We start from the raw sequence: 14560 nt of genomic DNA on the forward strand, positions 1-14560 counted from the left end.
TTATCTGACTTTTTTTAAAGTATTCTTTTTCAGTACTAATATACAACGTACAATAATTGATAACAAATAAAATGAACATACTGTACATTCCTTTTAATGAATAATAGAATAAACGTCCCCATGCACGGTACATTACATATTTGAAAAAGCTATGTACTGGTATAAGGGTTCCAAAAATAGACATCTCCAAAAAGGGTCACATCAGGGCTTTAAAATATCACAACATTCATTTGTAAAGAACATAAACCTTCTACTGTGCTGGAAGACTTTTTGAATGCATTAAAATGTTTTCCTCATTCAGAAATATCTTTGTATAACCAGAGCCCGGAGTGAAGCCAGAATTGCATTGGTGAAGTTACATTCTGCCATCACTAGTACTAGTTGTTCCTCTCCCTCCCACCCCTCATCCTTGAGGTTCCTCTATACACCCTACTTTCAAAGGGTACCTGACACCTTCAGTGAACTTAGGGTACAATCAGTGTTGTGTCACTCATGATACGCAGATCTCCTCTCTCCTATTAGGCCCTTTCCAAACCTATTGTAGGGGGAATGTGCACTTTTGCACGTCATTCATGTGTTTTTGGGCAATGCGCATAGGACAGGCTATTCACTAGAATGGGCTGCACTGCGTATGACAAATGCACCAAGGAAGCTCTTGCACCTTTGCAGACAAAGAGATTTGCGTATTGTGGTGCATTTGTGGTGTGTTTTGCCACATACAAAAAACCTGCATCTGCTGCCTGTGTTTGGGATGCCATTAAACATTTTTCACGCATTTCTGTATGATTCTGTGCACAGTCTGTGCCTTACTAGCACTTCACTATCTGAGCTAAAGGACTACTCATGGGAACAGGGTTGTCAAGGAGTTTGCTTGACTCACAGTCCCACCATGGGTGAAAGCTGTCTAGCAGATGTAACAGATGCTAAGGCAAATAGTGAGAACAGATACAAAACAGAATTTCAATATAGTCCAAAATACATAAGTGATCCTGAAGAGTGCAGACAGAAGTCAGACAACCTGTTGATAAAGCACAGTTTGAATGGGAGGCAGTCTATTTAAACACTCCTCATTGGGGCAGGTGTGTATATACAGTGTGACCTAAACGTCTGTGCTAAGTAACGAACAAAAGATGAGGAAGGCTCAAAGCTGTTATTTACTCCATGATCGGTAATGCTCTTGTTACTCAGATCTGCTCTCTTCTTTTACTAGTACTTTACTATCTGAGCAGAAGGGCTAGTCATGGGAACAGGGTCCTCATGTAGTTAGATGGACTCACAGTGTCACCATGGGTGAAAGTGGACTAACAGATATGACAGATGCTAAGGCTCTACAGTAGGATGAAGTTCACAGGTGGGTGGTCTCAGAAGACAACAGAAAGCTCAAGACAATTGGAGATAACAGATGTAAAACAACATTGCAATATAGTCCAAACTACAGGAGTGATACTGAGGAGTGCAGACAGAAAGAAGTCAAACAGAAACTGTTGATCTGGCACAGGCTGAATGTACTGTATGATAATCTATCTAAGCATTACTGATTAAGACAGGGCTGTTACTTACAGGAATTACACTGTGATATGTAATGTTCATGGTACACAGATCTCCTCTCTCCCATTACTAGTATTTCTGAGGAGTGACAGAAGTCAACCAGAACCTGTTGCTCAGGCACAGATTGAATGTCTGGCAGTCTATTTAAGCATTTCTGATTTGGGCAGGTGTGCACCGCAATGTGACCTGAACTTCAATGCTGAGTAATGACCAGAAGGTGAGAAAGGCTCAAAGCTGTTAGTTACAGGGGTGACTACATACAATAATAGGTAATGGCTGTGAAGCTAGCAGGTAAAGTGGGAGTTTTGTCTTAGCCCTGTCATAATACCACCGGAAATTAAATTTTCCACTAGTATATGAATCAGAAACACATGACCTGAAACTCCAGAAACCAAAAACACACGACATAGACTAAGTTATAGGTGACTCAGAAGACGAGAATACTGGCAACTACAAAAATTCAAACAGCAGGGCGGCCAGATGGAGAGGATGAATGACAGGATAAAAATTAGAACTACTTAGCATGGTGGCTGTGCATCCCCTTAGTCTGACTATAGCTGAAAAAATGAAAATGCTGGTTATAGTCTAGTTATGCATTAAATTAAAACAAAAAAACAATGAAATATACATTGAAAATTATACCAGAACTGAAGGCAAAACTTTTTCTTTTGTTTTTTTTGTTTTTTTTGCAGCTTTTGGAGATTTTTATCATCCTTGTATCTGCTTCCTGTTTTTTCTGTGTGGTGTTGTGGTGTCTTAACCTATTGGAGCTCTTGAGCCATGTCTGCTATGCAAGTTTCTTGTATTAGCCATCACTGGGGTTGTAGGGGTTCTTGTATTGGCCATCACTGGGGTTGTAGAGGTTCTTGTATTGACCATCAATGGGATTGTAGAAGTTCTTGTATGGGCCATCACTGCGGTTTTGAAGGTTCTTGTATGGGCCATCACTGGGGCTGTAGAGGTTCTTTTATTGATCATCACTGGGGTCATAGAAGTTCATATATGGGCCATCACTGGGGGTTTTGAAGGTTCTTGTATGGGCCATAACTGAGGTAGTAGAGGGTCTTGTATTGATCATCACTGGGGTCATAGAAGTTCTTGTACTGGTCATCACTGGGATCGTAGAGTTTCCTGTATTGGCCATCACTGGGGTCATAAAGATTCTTGAGGGCCCTCACCAGGCAACTGAAAGTGTCCACATCCAGCATAGACACTCCTGAATCCTCCGATTTGTTCACAGGCCTGAGGCTGGTAGGAGGAGGAGACCTTTGTTAAAGCCTAACTCCAGGTTTCATTTAACTTTTAATCATTTGGACCAAACTGTTTCAAACAAACTATTTCCTTCAATAATACATGCAATATGATTGTAAACTGTATTTGGCATCAGCTACATACAGTATACATCACTGTGGTCCGGCAGTGGGATGGGAACCTCCCGCCCCATTTCTGGAACAAAATTAAGTCGGACAGCCATTCACAGGAGGCCTTGTAATTTTATGAATGAAAACAAGGCTTCTCTGGCTGAGTTGGAGAGGTGGACAGATGACATCAATGAAATTGCTTTATCAGTTTTTTGCTTCTCTTTCATTATCCAGTCAGTAGTAACTGCAGAATAGAAAAGTGGGACCACCAAATAAGCAATGCTGAGTTGGATTTAAAACCTAATGCCGTGTACACACGAGCGGACATTTCAGCATCAAACATCCGACGGTCTTTCCGACGGACTTTCAACGGCGTTACGACGGACTTTCCAACTTTCGACTTTCCACACACGAACGGACTAAAGTCCATTCAAAAGTCCATTCCTTTGAACGTGATGACATTCAAAGGAACTAGAATAAGGAAGTTCATAGCCAGTAGCCAATGGCTGCCCTAGCGTCCTTTTTTTGTCCGTCGGACTAGCATACAGACGAACGGAGTTTTCGACCGAACTCAAGTCCGTTGGAAAGATTTGAAACATGTTCCAAATCTAAAGTCTGTCTGATTTTCGAAAGAAAAAGTCCGCTGAAGATCCGACGAAGCCCACACATGGTCGGATTGTCCGACGGATTCGTTCCGTCGGACCATTCTGGTCGAAAAGTCCGCCTGTGTGTACACGGCATAACCCTCGGCTCTTTCCGTTCCCCCTATGGCCCCCACTGGCTGTATTTTATGCTTTTTGATTTTGTATATACATTTTCTTCAGACCGATCATGTGAAGCCACAGGGTCATCTTCATCACTTCTCCAAGTTAAGCAGTCCTACTTGAGGGAAAATCGTGCTGACATGATGATGTCAGCACTAACCTATGCACCGGAACATGGTAAATGAAGAGTGCTGTGGAGATGCCTCCTAAAGGGGGCAGGGTGATGGCCTTGGTCATGGCCATGAGTCCTCAGTCTTCCAGTGTGAGCCAAGCTGGCCATTATTTAACCTGGAAGACTGAGGCCATCGTTTAGTCAAGAAAAAGTACTTAAGGGGCAGCTTTGGAATAAAGGCAAGTATTATTGTCACTGCTGTTTTTTTCATCACCTGGGGAGCCCATTTATAAAATAAAGGTTTAGCCTAAAGTTGGGCTTTAGGTGTACCTTTAAGAAAATGTATTGGATAATAAAAAACCCATAATGAAGCATCATGTGATAGAAACAATTCCCTAGAAAGAAAAGCTGGAAAGCAGTTTCAGCATTATTACCAGAATATAAAATGTTGGTATTTTCCCGGTTTATTTTCTTATATCATATTCTGCTTATATTAGATGCTAATAAAAAAAAAAAATACAACAGTTTTCGCTAAGGCTCACGCCCCGTCAAAATCATTAAGTTCTCTTTATCAACATCCTGGGTTTAAACTGACTGATCATATAAACATAACTTGGCTTTTATTTAGTTTCTTCTATGGAACATAATAATACAATAATTCCCTAAATGTTTCCAGGCTTCATAATTCCTGCGTGGCTCCAAACACTCCCAACCTATGACAGCACCTACGTGTAAAATTCAAAGCATTTGATATATGTAAGCAACGACAACACTTTTTAACCCTTTAACAATTTTAAAGAAAAACATAAAACACTAAAACAATTAATAATATCAACATACGCCTACATCTAAATTACAAGAGCATTAAGAACTTTCAAAAGCATTGAAATTTTAAAAATGAATATATCTACAATAAAAATTTTAACTACTTGTGTCGGGGGCAATTTTTGAATTTTTCACCCACGTTTTAAAATCAGCATTCTTTGCTAGAAATTTATTTAGAGTTCCCATATTTTCTAAAAGCAGAGACCCTGGAGAATAAAATGATGGGAATTGCATTTTTTTATGTTATACAATGTTTGCACAGCTGTTTATCAAATGCATGTTTTTAGGAAAAAAATACACTAAAATGAATTTTAGTGCTCACATACATAATATAACATCCACTTTCTGCATGCATTCTCTGCATTAAAGCAGAAGTCCGCCAAAAAAAAAATAATAATAATAAAAGCCAGCAGCTACACATACTGCAGCTGCTGGCTTTTAATAATAGGACACTTACCTGTCCTGGAGCCCAGCGATGTCGGTACCACAGCTCATGTTTACATCAGCTGTCAGGTGCTGTCGCCACCATTGCCGGTAAGGGAACCCGGCAGTGTGGACCCTCAAGGGCCCCCTGAAGCATGGGGCCAAGTCGCCATGGCGACCTCAGCGACCCCTATACTTCCGCCATTGGCAGGAGGCATGCATTTCCTTATAGTTCAGCACTATGCCATTACTTTATAATTGATGTGAGTGGGTTTACATCCACTTTAAGGTAAAAAAAACTTCAAGTGATTGTAAAGTCTTGTTTTTTTTCTATAAAAATAACAAATATGTTATACTTACCTGCTTTGTGTAATGGTTTTGCACAGAGCAGCCCGGATCCTCCTCTTCTCCTCCCTCTTCCGCTCTCCTGGCCCCTCCTTCCTGTCAAGTTCCCCCACAGCAAGCAGCTTACTATGGGGGCACCCGAGCCGAGCTGCATCTCCATGTGTCCATTCACACAAGGAGCCCCGGTTCAACCCCGACCCCTTTCTCTCCCGATTGGCTAACTGACTTTGACAGCAGCGGCAGCCGATGGCGCAATGTTGGGTCTCAGCCAATCAGGAGGGAGAGTCACGGACGACCGAGGCAATCGTGGACATCACTGGATAGAGATGGCACTCAGGTAAGTATTAGGGGGCAGTGGCGGCCCGTGCATTGAGGGCGCCGCCCCCTCTTTCCCTGCCGCCGCCTCCCTATCCATGCGCCCGGCCCCTTTCAGGACGCTGCACACATGAATTCCTATGGCGGGGGTGGGAGGGTTTTTTTTTTAAACACGTGATTAGAGCCAGAGGCTCTAATCGGCTTCAAAAAAGGGTGGGCTCGGGGCGCAGAGAGTGCGCCCTGATCCCACCCAATTGTGTGACCATAGCGAATGAATTTTCGCTATCTTCACACTACAGTGCCTCCCCGCCAATCAGGAGGCAGGTCGGTGAGACCTGTTTCCCGATTGGGAAAAGCGCCAGGCAAACCTATTGGATACCTAGTAGCACTTTGGCAAGCTGGGGAAGCATGAGAGGAGCGGGCACCTCCACCGCTGCTGCTGCCCGAGTGTGGAGGAGAGTGGATGGAGACACAGAGGATGCGAGTCTTCAGGTAAGTGCCGGACCTCCGTGGGGGGGGGGTCTGGAGCTGTGAGCCCAGAGGGGGGGTGTGCAAGTGCCAGCAGCTGTGAGCCTGAGCAGGGGGTGTTTATTGCCAGGGTAAGTGGCTGCATTTGACGGGCACAAGTGGCTGCATTTGATGGGCACAAGTGGTTGCATATGATGGGAACAAGTGGCTGCATTTGATTGACAAAAGTGGCTGCATTTGATGGGCACAAGTGGCTGCATATGATGGGCACAAGTGGCTGCATATGATGGGGCACAAGTGGCTGCATATGATGGGGCACAAGTGGCTGCATATGATGGGGCACAAGTGGCTGCATATGATGGGGCACAAGTGGCTGCAGATGGGGCACAAGTGGCTGCATATGATGGGCACAATGGCTGCATTTGATTTGCACAGTGGCTGCATTTGACTGGCACAATGGCTGCATTTGATGGGCACAGTGAGGATACAATTGATGAGGGGGGTTTCAGTATTTTTTTTGTTTGTTGGCGCCCCCCAAAAATTTTGAGCACCAGCCGCCACTGTTAGGGGGCTGCTGTACACAGAATGTTTTTTTATCTTGATGCATAGAATGCATCAAGATAAAAAAACCTTCCGCTTTTCCAACCACTTTCAGTATGCAGCTTCCCCCCGAGCCCCCCTTATACAGAGGCTTCCGCTCCCACTCAGTTATACAGAGGCTTTTGCTCCTTTATACAGAGACTTCCGCTCCCGCTCTTTTATACAGAGACTTACGCTCCCGCTCCTTTATACAGAGGCTTCCGCTCACTTATACAGAGACTTCTGCTCCAGCTCCTTTATACAGAGGCTTCCGCTCCTTTATACAGAGGCTTCCGCTCTTTTATAGAGACTTACGCTCCCGCTCATTTATACAGAGGCTTCTGCTCTTTTATACAGAGATTTACGCTCCCACTCCTTTATACAGAGGCTTCCGCTCCTTTATACAGAGACTTATGCCCCCGCTCCTTTATACAGAGGCTTCCGCTCCCGCTCTTTTATGCAGAGACTTACGCTCCCGCTCATTTATACAGAGGCTTCCGCTCTTTTATACAGAGACTTACGCTCCCACTCCTTTATACAGAGGCTTCTGCTCCTTTATACAGAGGCTTCCGCTCCCGCTCTTTTATACAGAGACTTACGCTCCCGCTCATTTATACAGAGGCTTCTGCTCATTTATACAGAGACTTACGCTCCCACTCCTTTATACAGAGGCTTCTGCTCCTTTATACAGAGACTTCCGCTCCTTTATACAGAGACTTCCGCTCCTTTATACAGAGACTTCCGCTCCTTTATACAGAGACTTCCACTCCCTTATACAGAGACTTCCGGTCCCTTATACAGAGACTTCCACTCCCTTATACAGAGACTTCCGCTCCTTTATACAGAGGCTTTCGCTCCCTTATACAGAGACTTCTGCTCCCTGATACAGAGGCTTCCACTCCCACTCTTTTATACAGAGGCTTCCGCTCTTTTATACAGAGGCATCTGCTCTCGCTGCTGTCGATCACAGCCAGGACACACAGAAAGCTCGGGAGCGAGCACGCACGAGTGCTTCATATAAAGCGGCTTGCCGTGGGGGGTAGGGGCAAGAAGTGGGGGGGACTCAGAAGCGGAGGATCCGGGTTGCTCTGTGCAAAACCATTGCACATAGCAGGTAAGTATAACTTGCTTTTTTTCCTTTTGAATCTGAACCTTTACAATCACCTTAATTAAAATGAACACAAAATAAATTAATAAAAATTGCTCACTAAGGTGCGAACGTTAAAAAAAAAAAAAAAAAGTAGCCGATAAACGGTTCTTTGCAGTGTAACGATGCAATGCACCCCTCCCCCCCGCCCCACTGCCGACACTTTACAAACACCGGTCCTCATGTTAAATAAATTGTTTTACTGCACAACTAGTATGAACGAGCCCTTAAAAAGGCGTCTCTGGATGTGTGGCCAGATTTTACCAATTACTGCTGATTAGGGGTCCTAACTACAATCAGCCTCAATTACATTCTGTTGTCGTATGCAAATAGGACGTTAACGCGTTCCTTATGAAGTAACCTATGCATAACAAACTATTTCAACATTCAGGATCTGAAAAACGTTTTCAACATATTGAAATATTTATACATCATTTCCAGATAAAATGTATATACCCCCCCCCCCCCCTCCTTTTTACTGGGTGGGGGATAAATGTAATGACAATTCAATCGCTATAAGATTTCTTATCCCCTGTAGATTTTATAAATATTTACAGCAAGTCTGGAAATCATTTATTTGGCTTATTCTGGAGTTAAACGTATTTTACATTGTATGTGCTGAATTCCATCCCACTGGATGTGTTCCCTATGTAATTATCTAATACAGATCATATGGCCTGAGAAGTGTTAACAAAAATGTGTTAAAGGGGCAAACCTTTCCTAGACAGGAACAGAGAATGGGGTGTAAGTAAACAGCCCGCACATCTGGGTGAAGAATCCAAAATGTTTTATTAACCGCTTGCCGACCGTATACAGTACATATACAGCGGCAAGGCGGCTTCCCTGTGCAAAATCATGCACAGGTTCTTAAATTGCACTTTCGGGCAGAGCTGTTTCTTGGCCTAGGGCCTAGGCCAACAAGGCCCAGGCCTAGGGCAGCACTTTGCAGGGGGGGCAGCAAAAATTCATCCCCCCCCACACAAAAAAAAGGCCACCACCTCCTCCCGAGTCCCGATGTTCACACAAATACAGTCCCCATAAAGTGGCATAAAGTCACTGGCAGGGGCTGTCTCCGCTCGGCTGGGCTTGGCTGTGTTTGAGCAGAGGGGTGGTCTCAGTTCACCTCTGCCTAGCTGTGCTCGGGTGGGGGGGCGGTCTACGATCGACTGGGCTCGGCTGAGGTGGAGTAGAGGGGTGGTCTCGGGTGGGGGGGCGGTCTATGCTCGACTGGGCTCGGCTGAGGTGAAGCACAGGGGTGGTCTCAGCTCACCTCTGCCTAGCTGTGCTCGAGTGGGGGGGCGGTCTACGCTCGACTGGGCTCGGCTGAGGTGGAGCAGAAGGGTGGTCTCAGCTCACCTCTGCTTGGCTGTGCTCAGGCGGGGGGGGGGGCGCTCTACGCTCGACTGGAAGCAGAGGGGTGGTCTCAGTTCACCTCTGCTCGGTTGTGCTCGGGTGGGGGGGGGCGGTCTACGCTCGACTGGGCTCAGCTGAGGTGGAGCAGAGGGGTGGTCTCAGCTCACCTCTGCTCGGCTATGCTCGGGTGGGGGGGCGGTCTTCACTCGGTTGGGCTCAGCTGGGCTCGAGCGGAGGGGCAGTCTCAGCACACCTCGGCTCGGCTCGGTTGTGCTGCTTGGGCAGGAGGCGGGCAGGCTTGACTTGGCTGGGCTCGGGTGAAGGGAATGGCCACAGTGATGTAAGTAATGTCAACCGGCAAATGTATTAGAAGAAGGACGATGATCATGTTAGAGAAGATGCTGATCATGTCCGCAGCCTCTGATCATGTCTGCAGTCTCTGACCAACTCCTGAGGTGGAGCTCTAATAGGAAGTGGTGGAGCCTAAAGAGGAAGGGGTGGAGGTCACAGATGAAGGGGTGGATCCTAAACAGGAAGGGGTGTGACAAATTCAGATGGGTGGGCGCCCGATTTTAGTCTTGCCTAGGGTAGCACAAAACCAAAATAGACCACTGCTTCCGGGGCAGGGGTGCGCACGCCCTGCAGGCGACCTGCTCCCTCTATGATTGGACACAGCGGGAGCCAATCAGTGGGACCCAATGTCCACCAGGACCCGCTGATCAGTTTCCGAGAGAGACAGAGTGTCGGTCTGCCTATGTAAGCAAGGCAGATCACCGTTCTGTGACAAGGGAAGATAGAGATCTTGTGTTTTTGCTAAGCAGGAACATGGATCTCTGTCTTCCCACTGTTAAAGCACCTCCCCCACAGTTAACAAGCACTCCCGGGGAGGGCGGATGAACTATTTTCATATTGCTGGGTTTAGTAACACTTTAAAACTTTTTTGGGGGTTTCACTAACCTTTTTTTTCATCACGTAGATCAGCGTTTCTCAACCTTTTACGACAAAATACCCCTGCAAGTCTAAACAAAATTTCCTAAGTATCCCTGTCTCGAGAAAGCGATGGGCACTGATAGGAGGCACTGATAAGGAGGCACTGACTGGAGGCACTGACTGGAGGCACTGATAGGTGGCACTGATAGGTGGCACTGATAGGTGGCACTGATAGGGGACACTGATAAGAGGCACTGATAGGGGGCACTGATAGGTGGCACTGATAAGAGGCACTGATAGGGGGCACTGATAAGAGGCACTGATAGGGGGCACTGATAAGAGGCACTGATAAGAGGCACTGATAGGGGGCACTGATAGGCGGCACCTACCCTTACCCCCAGTGATACGTGTACCGTAGGTTAAGAAATCCCGATGTAGATGGCACAAAGTACCCTATGTGATGCATTTTTTGCTGACAGCTTTTCTTTAATGAGACATTACGGGGTAAAAGACCCCTGATGTCTTATCTGCCCAATGAATCTAATGGAATGCAGATTGTTAGTGAATCTAGGGATAGGATAATAAACCCTCCTGTACCCCTAGACTAAATTAATATTTAACCATTGCTCAGGGGGGGCACCTTTTGCCCTCTTATGGCACTGTGGGGGAGCGAAGGAAAGGTAAGCATGTGCAGTTATGAAAGGGGGCATTTAGGCCCAATTCACACTTGCGTACAGGGCAGTTTATGATTGGGTGCGGGAGACGCAGCGGGGGGGTTCCTTGTGATTAGCTGTGGGTGAGAAGTCCTATTGAAACCATGCATCCATTACTTGCAAATAAACCCCCTGGGAACCCCATGCTGGATCTTCTGCAGCTGATCACAAATGGCCCCATTTGCAAATGTGAATGGGACCGAAATCCAACCTGTTGCTTTGCCCTGCATGAGTTCTAATCCTTATTACCCCACAGCGAGCGGAACTACACTATACAGTACTATCGCTCTTAAAGCGCCCGACGGACACCTTCGGCGATTCATGCAGCTGTGCCAACCTGCCACAGTATAATGACGGCAGCTGGTCGGCAAGCAGTTAAACAAAAAAAAAAAACAAGACTTATATTTCACTTTAATGGCCAGATCACCAGGTAAAAATAAAGAAAAAAAAAGCCGAAAAAAGAAAACAAACGCAGCCACCACATCTAATTATTGATAAGCTGCAATATAACGTATATGTATAAATGTATAAAACCCCCTAGATTCCCATTCCCACTCCTCTCTCTGGCGGAATCACAGGAGTTAAGCGACTGAAAGAGCTTAATGGAATTTACAAGTGTTTACTTCCATTGTCCCGTCTCCTGACCTGACGGAGGTGGGGTTCTGTTTAATCCCTTGTTTATGAATCGGAATCTGCGCCGTTTCCTCTTTCCTGACATAACTCAGAAGGTGTTCTGTGCTCACGTCAAGTCATATTCAGCAGGGCGCTGCACTAAGAGCTGATTTATTGCATGTTTAACAATGTAACTGGTATTTTAACACAATGTAACATAACACCCTATTTGGGTCAGGATATTAAATAACTTTGTAGCAGCTAAAGAATGTTCGCAGGCAGTTATGGTCGTTAGTTGTCTGTAAATGACGGGGATCAGAAAAATGGTCTCAGTGCGTCTAAAGGCTCAAGGTTTTTTTTTTTTTTTTTACCTTTATGCATTCTATACATGAAGGTAAAAAACTATTCCTGTTGCAGCGCCCCCCACCCCCCAATACTTACCAGAGCCCCATCACAATCCAGGGGTGTGCACGAGAGCCTCGGCTCTCCTGGGTCTCTCCCCCCTCATTGGCTAGATCAGCAGCTGTTGGCTCCTGCTACTGCCAATTACAGCCAGTGAGCCAATGAGGAGAGGGGGGGGCGGGGCCGAGCCGCAGCTCTGTGTGTAAATGGACATAGGAGCAAGGCTGCCTGAGTGCCCCTATAGCAAGCTGGTTGCTCTGGGAGCGCTCGGCAGGAGCGCCGGCAAGGGACCAGGGCTACACTGTGCAAAATAATTACACAGAGCAGGTAAGTATAACATATTGTTGTTTTTTTTTTTTTAAATGCCTTTAGGGCCGGTTCACACTGGTGTGATGCCAGACATTGCATGTGGTTTGCACCGCATTGCTATGCAGACCACACCCCTGGCCCCTACCCAGCAAGGCGGCCACCCCGCCCCCCCAGCAAGCCATCCCCCGTCGCTCGATCGATGCCACCCTCCCACCACACACACCCCCTCCTGCCTGTCGATCGCCACTTACTCGTCAGGCCCCCCGCCAGCCCAGCACTTACCTTTATACCTGTGTCTCTCTCCCTGAGTCCCGGTGGTTTCCTCCCAGCCAATTAAGAGTCCTGGAATCCGGCCAATGGGGTCTTAGGACTCCTGGCCAATCGGATCCCAGGACCTGCTTCTTAATTGGCCGAGAGGAGAATTAGGAAGACAATAGCGAATATTAATTGACTATTGTCACACAACTGGGTGGGGTCAGGGCGCAGTGCTCTGCGCCCCGAGCCCACCCTTTTTTGAGGCTAGAGTCTCAGGCTCTAATCATGTGCTTCCAAAAAAAAACCCCTATTGGAATCCATGCATTCGGCACCCTGCATGTAGATTAGGGGCTGGGCACATGGATTGGGGGGGGCGCCAGTAGAAACACACAGCCCCATAGCCTGGGGAAGATAATCCCCTGTTCCTCCTTCCTCGTTTTGTCTAGAGGGGAGTTGTTACTCATTAACTTATCTGATCCTCCGCTCCTCTGCTATGACCCTTACGTCTTCAGACCTGCTCTCTTAGTAGATAGAGTCCTGGATGGAAGAATGGGCAATTGTGGCACCAATGGCTTTTAACCCTTTTGTGTGTGTGTGGGTGGGGGATATGTTGTAGTCTCTCAAAAGAAAGGGAGGCATTGCATCTTCAGCTAACTCTCTTTAGTTGTGTGCTTGAAGTGTCCAGACAAGCAGGGTGATGTAAAGTATGCTTGTGGTGTTCTGACAAGCAGGGGAACACTGTCGCTGCTCAGCAAAGAGTTATGCCCCGTACACACGGTCGGCTTTTCCGATGGACAATGTCCGATCGGAGCGTGTTGTCGGAAATTCCGACCGTGTGTGAGCGCCATCGAACATTTTCCATCGGATTTTCCGACACACAAAGTTGGACAGCAGGAGATAAAATTTTCCGACAACAAAATCCGATCGCGTCAATTCCGACCGTGTGTGGCCTGTTCCGACGCACAAAGTGCCACGCATGCTCAGAAGAAATTCCGACACGGGACAGCTCGTTCTGGTAAACTTAGCGTTCATAATGGATAAAGCACTTTCGTCACGCTGCAATGTTAAAAATGGTTTAATACAGCGCACTCTCTTCTTCTTTATAATGTGACAAGAATTAAGTAGTTTTGCTGCTCATATTCACACACACTTCTCACAAAGTTTGATTTGTGTTTTTTTAGTGGGATTCCCTCAATATATTGTTATTAGTTGTCACATCTGACAGTTTTATATTTTTTTTATATATTTTTTTTGGTTTTTAAGCCTTTTTTTTTCTTTAATGTTTGGATTTTTTCCAAGGCTGATCTTTGTTCAATGTTATTTTTATTTTTACTCCAGAATATTTTTGTGTGTGTTTTGTGTGGCAAGTTACCCCAACACCATTGATATCTTTTATTATTTAATCTCAAGGAGATTGCTTGGTGTTGGTGTCCCTTGTTCATTTCACATTGTATATTAGAAATGTCCCTGAATCCTCACAAACAAACCATCATTTTTGAAGTAAAACACATAGGAGAGTATAATTCAAAACAAAAATCCTTTATTAAGGGATCAGAACCAAACAAAGAGGAAGGCAACACTGGATCAACAGCAGAAATTAGTGAAGCCTGGGACCCCCACGGCAGACATCAATTCTTAAACCTCAAAATTGGTGGCCTGAGGAGTCCATATGTAAGGGAGGGCAGTCTGGTCCGGGATTCACAGAGACTCGGATAGCAGCAGATGACATCAGTGTCCCCAGGCTGCATCTTTTGGCCGACCAGACTGGATCCAGGGCAATCACTCTCTGGTCTTCCTTTCACACTTCCTTCCCGGCTGTCGCTGTGCAGTAGGAGATGTGGCAGGAGGAGGAGTAGGACCTGGAGGAGGAGGAGGACTGGGAGGACCTGGAGGAGGAGGAGGACTGGGAGGACCTGGAGGAGGACTGGGAGGACCTGGAGGAGGACTGGGAGGACCTGGAGGAGAGGGAGGAGGAGGAGGAGGACCATCCCAAAGCTGTGTGTGAGGTGTAAGTTGTCCCCTCACACCTTTCTCCAGAGCCTCTGAAATGAGGGCCTGACACATGGCTTGTTGGCCCTCCTCCATCTTCTGCATTTTAT

The 14560-nt window shown here is 46.3% G+C and overlaps 1 protein-coding gene across 1 annotated transcript in view; it reads left to right on the forward strand.

Annotated features, from left to right (window-relative positions):
* ACYP2 (acylphosphatase 2) overlaps positions 1-14560 on the forward strand; it is a 191339-nt gene that overhangs the window by 104985 nt on the left and 71794 nt on the right. The window lies entirely within an intron of this gene.

The sequence above is a fragment of the Aquarana catesbeiana genome, linkage group LG04 (assembly GCF_042186555.1).
Source record: "Aquarana catesbeiana isolate 2022-GZ linkage group LG04, ASM4218655v1, whole genome shotgun sequence".
Classification (NCBI taxonomy): domain Eukaryota; kingdom Metazoa; phylum Chordata; class Amphibia; order Anura; family Ranidae; genus Aquarana; species Aquarana catesbeiana.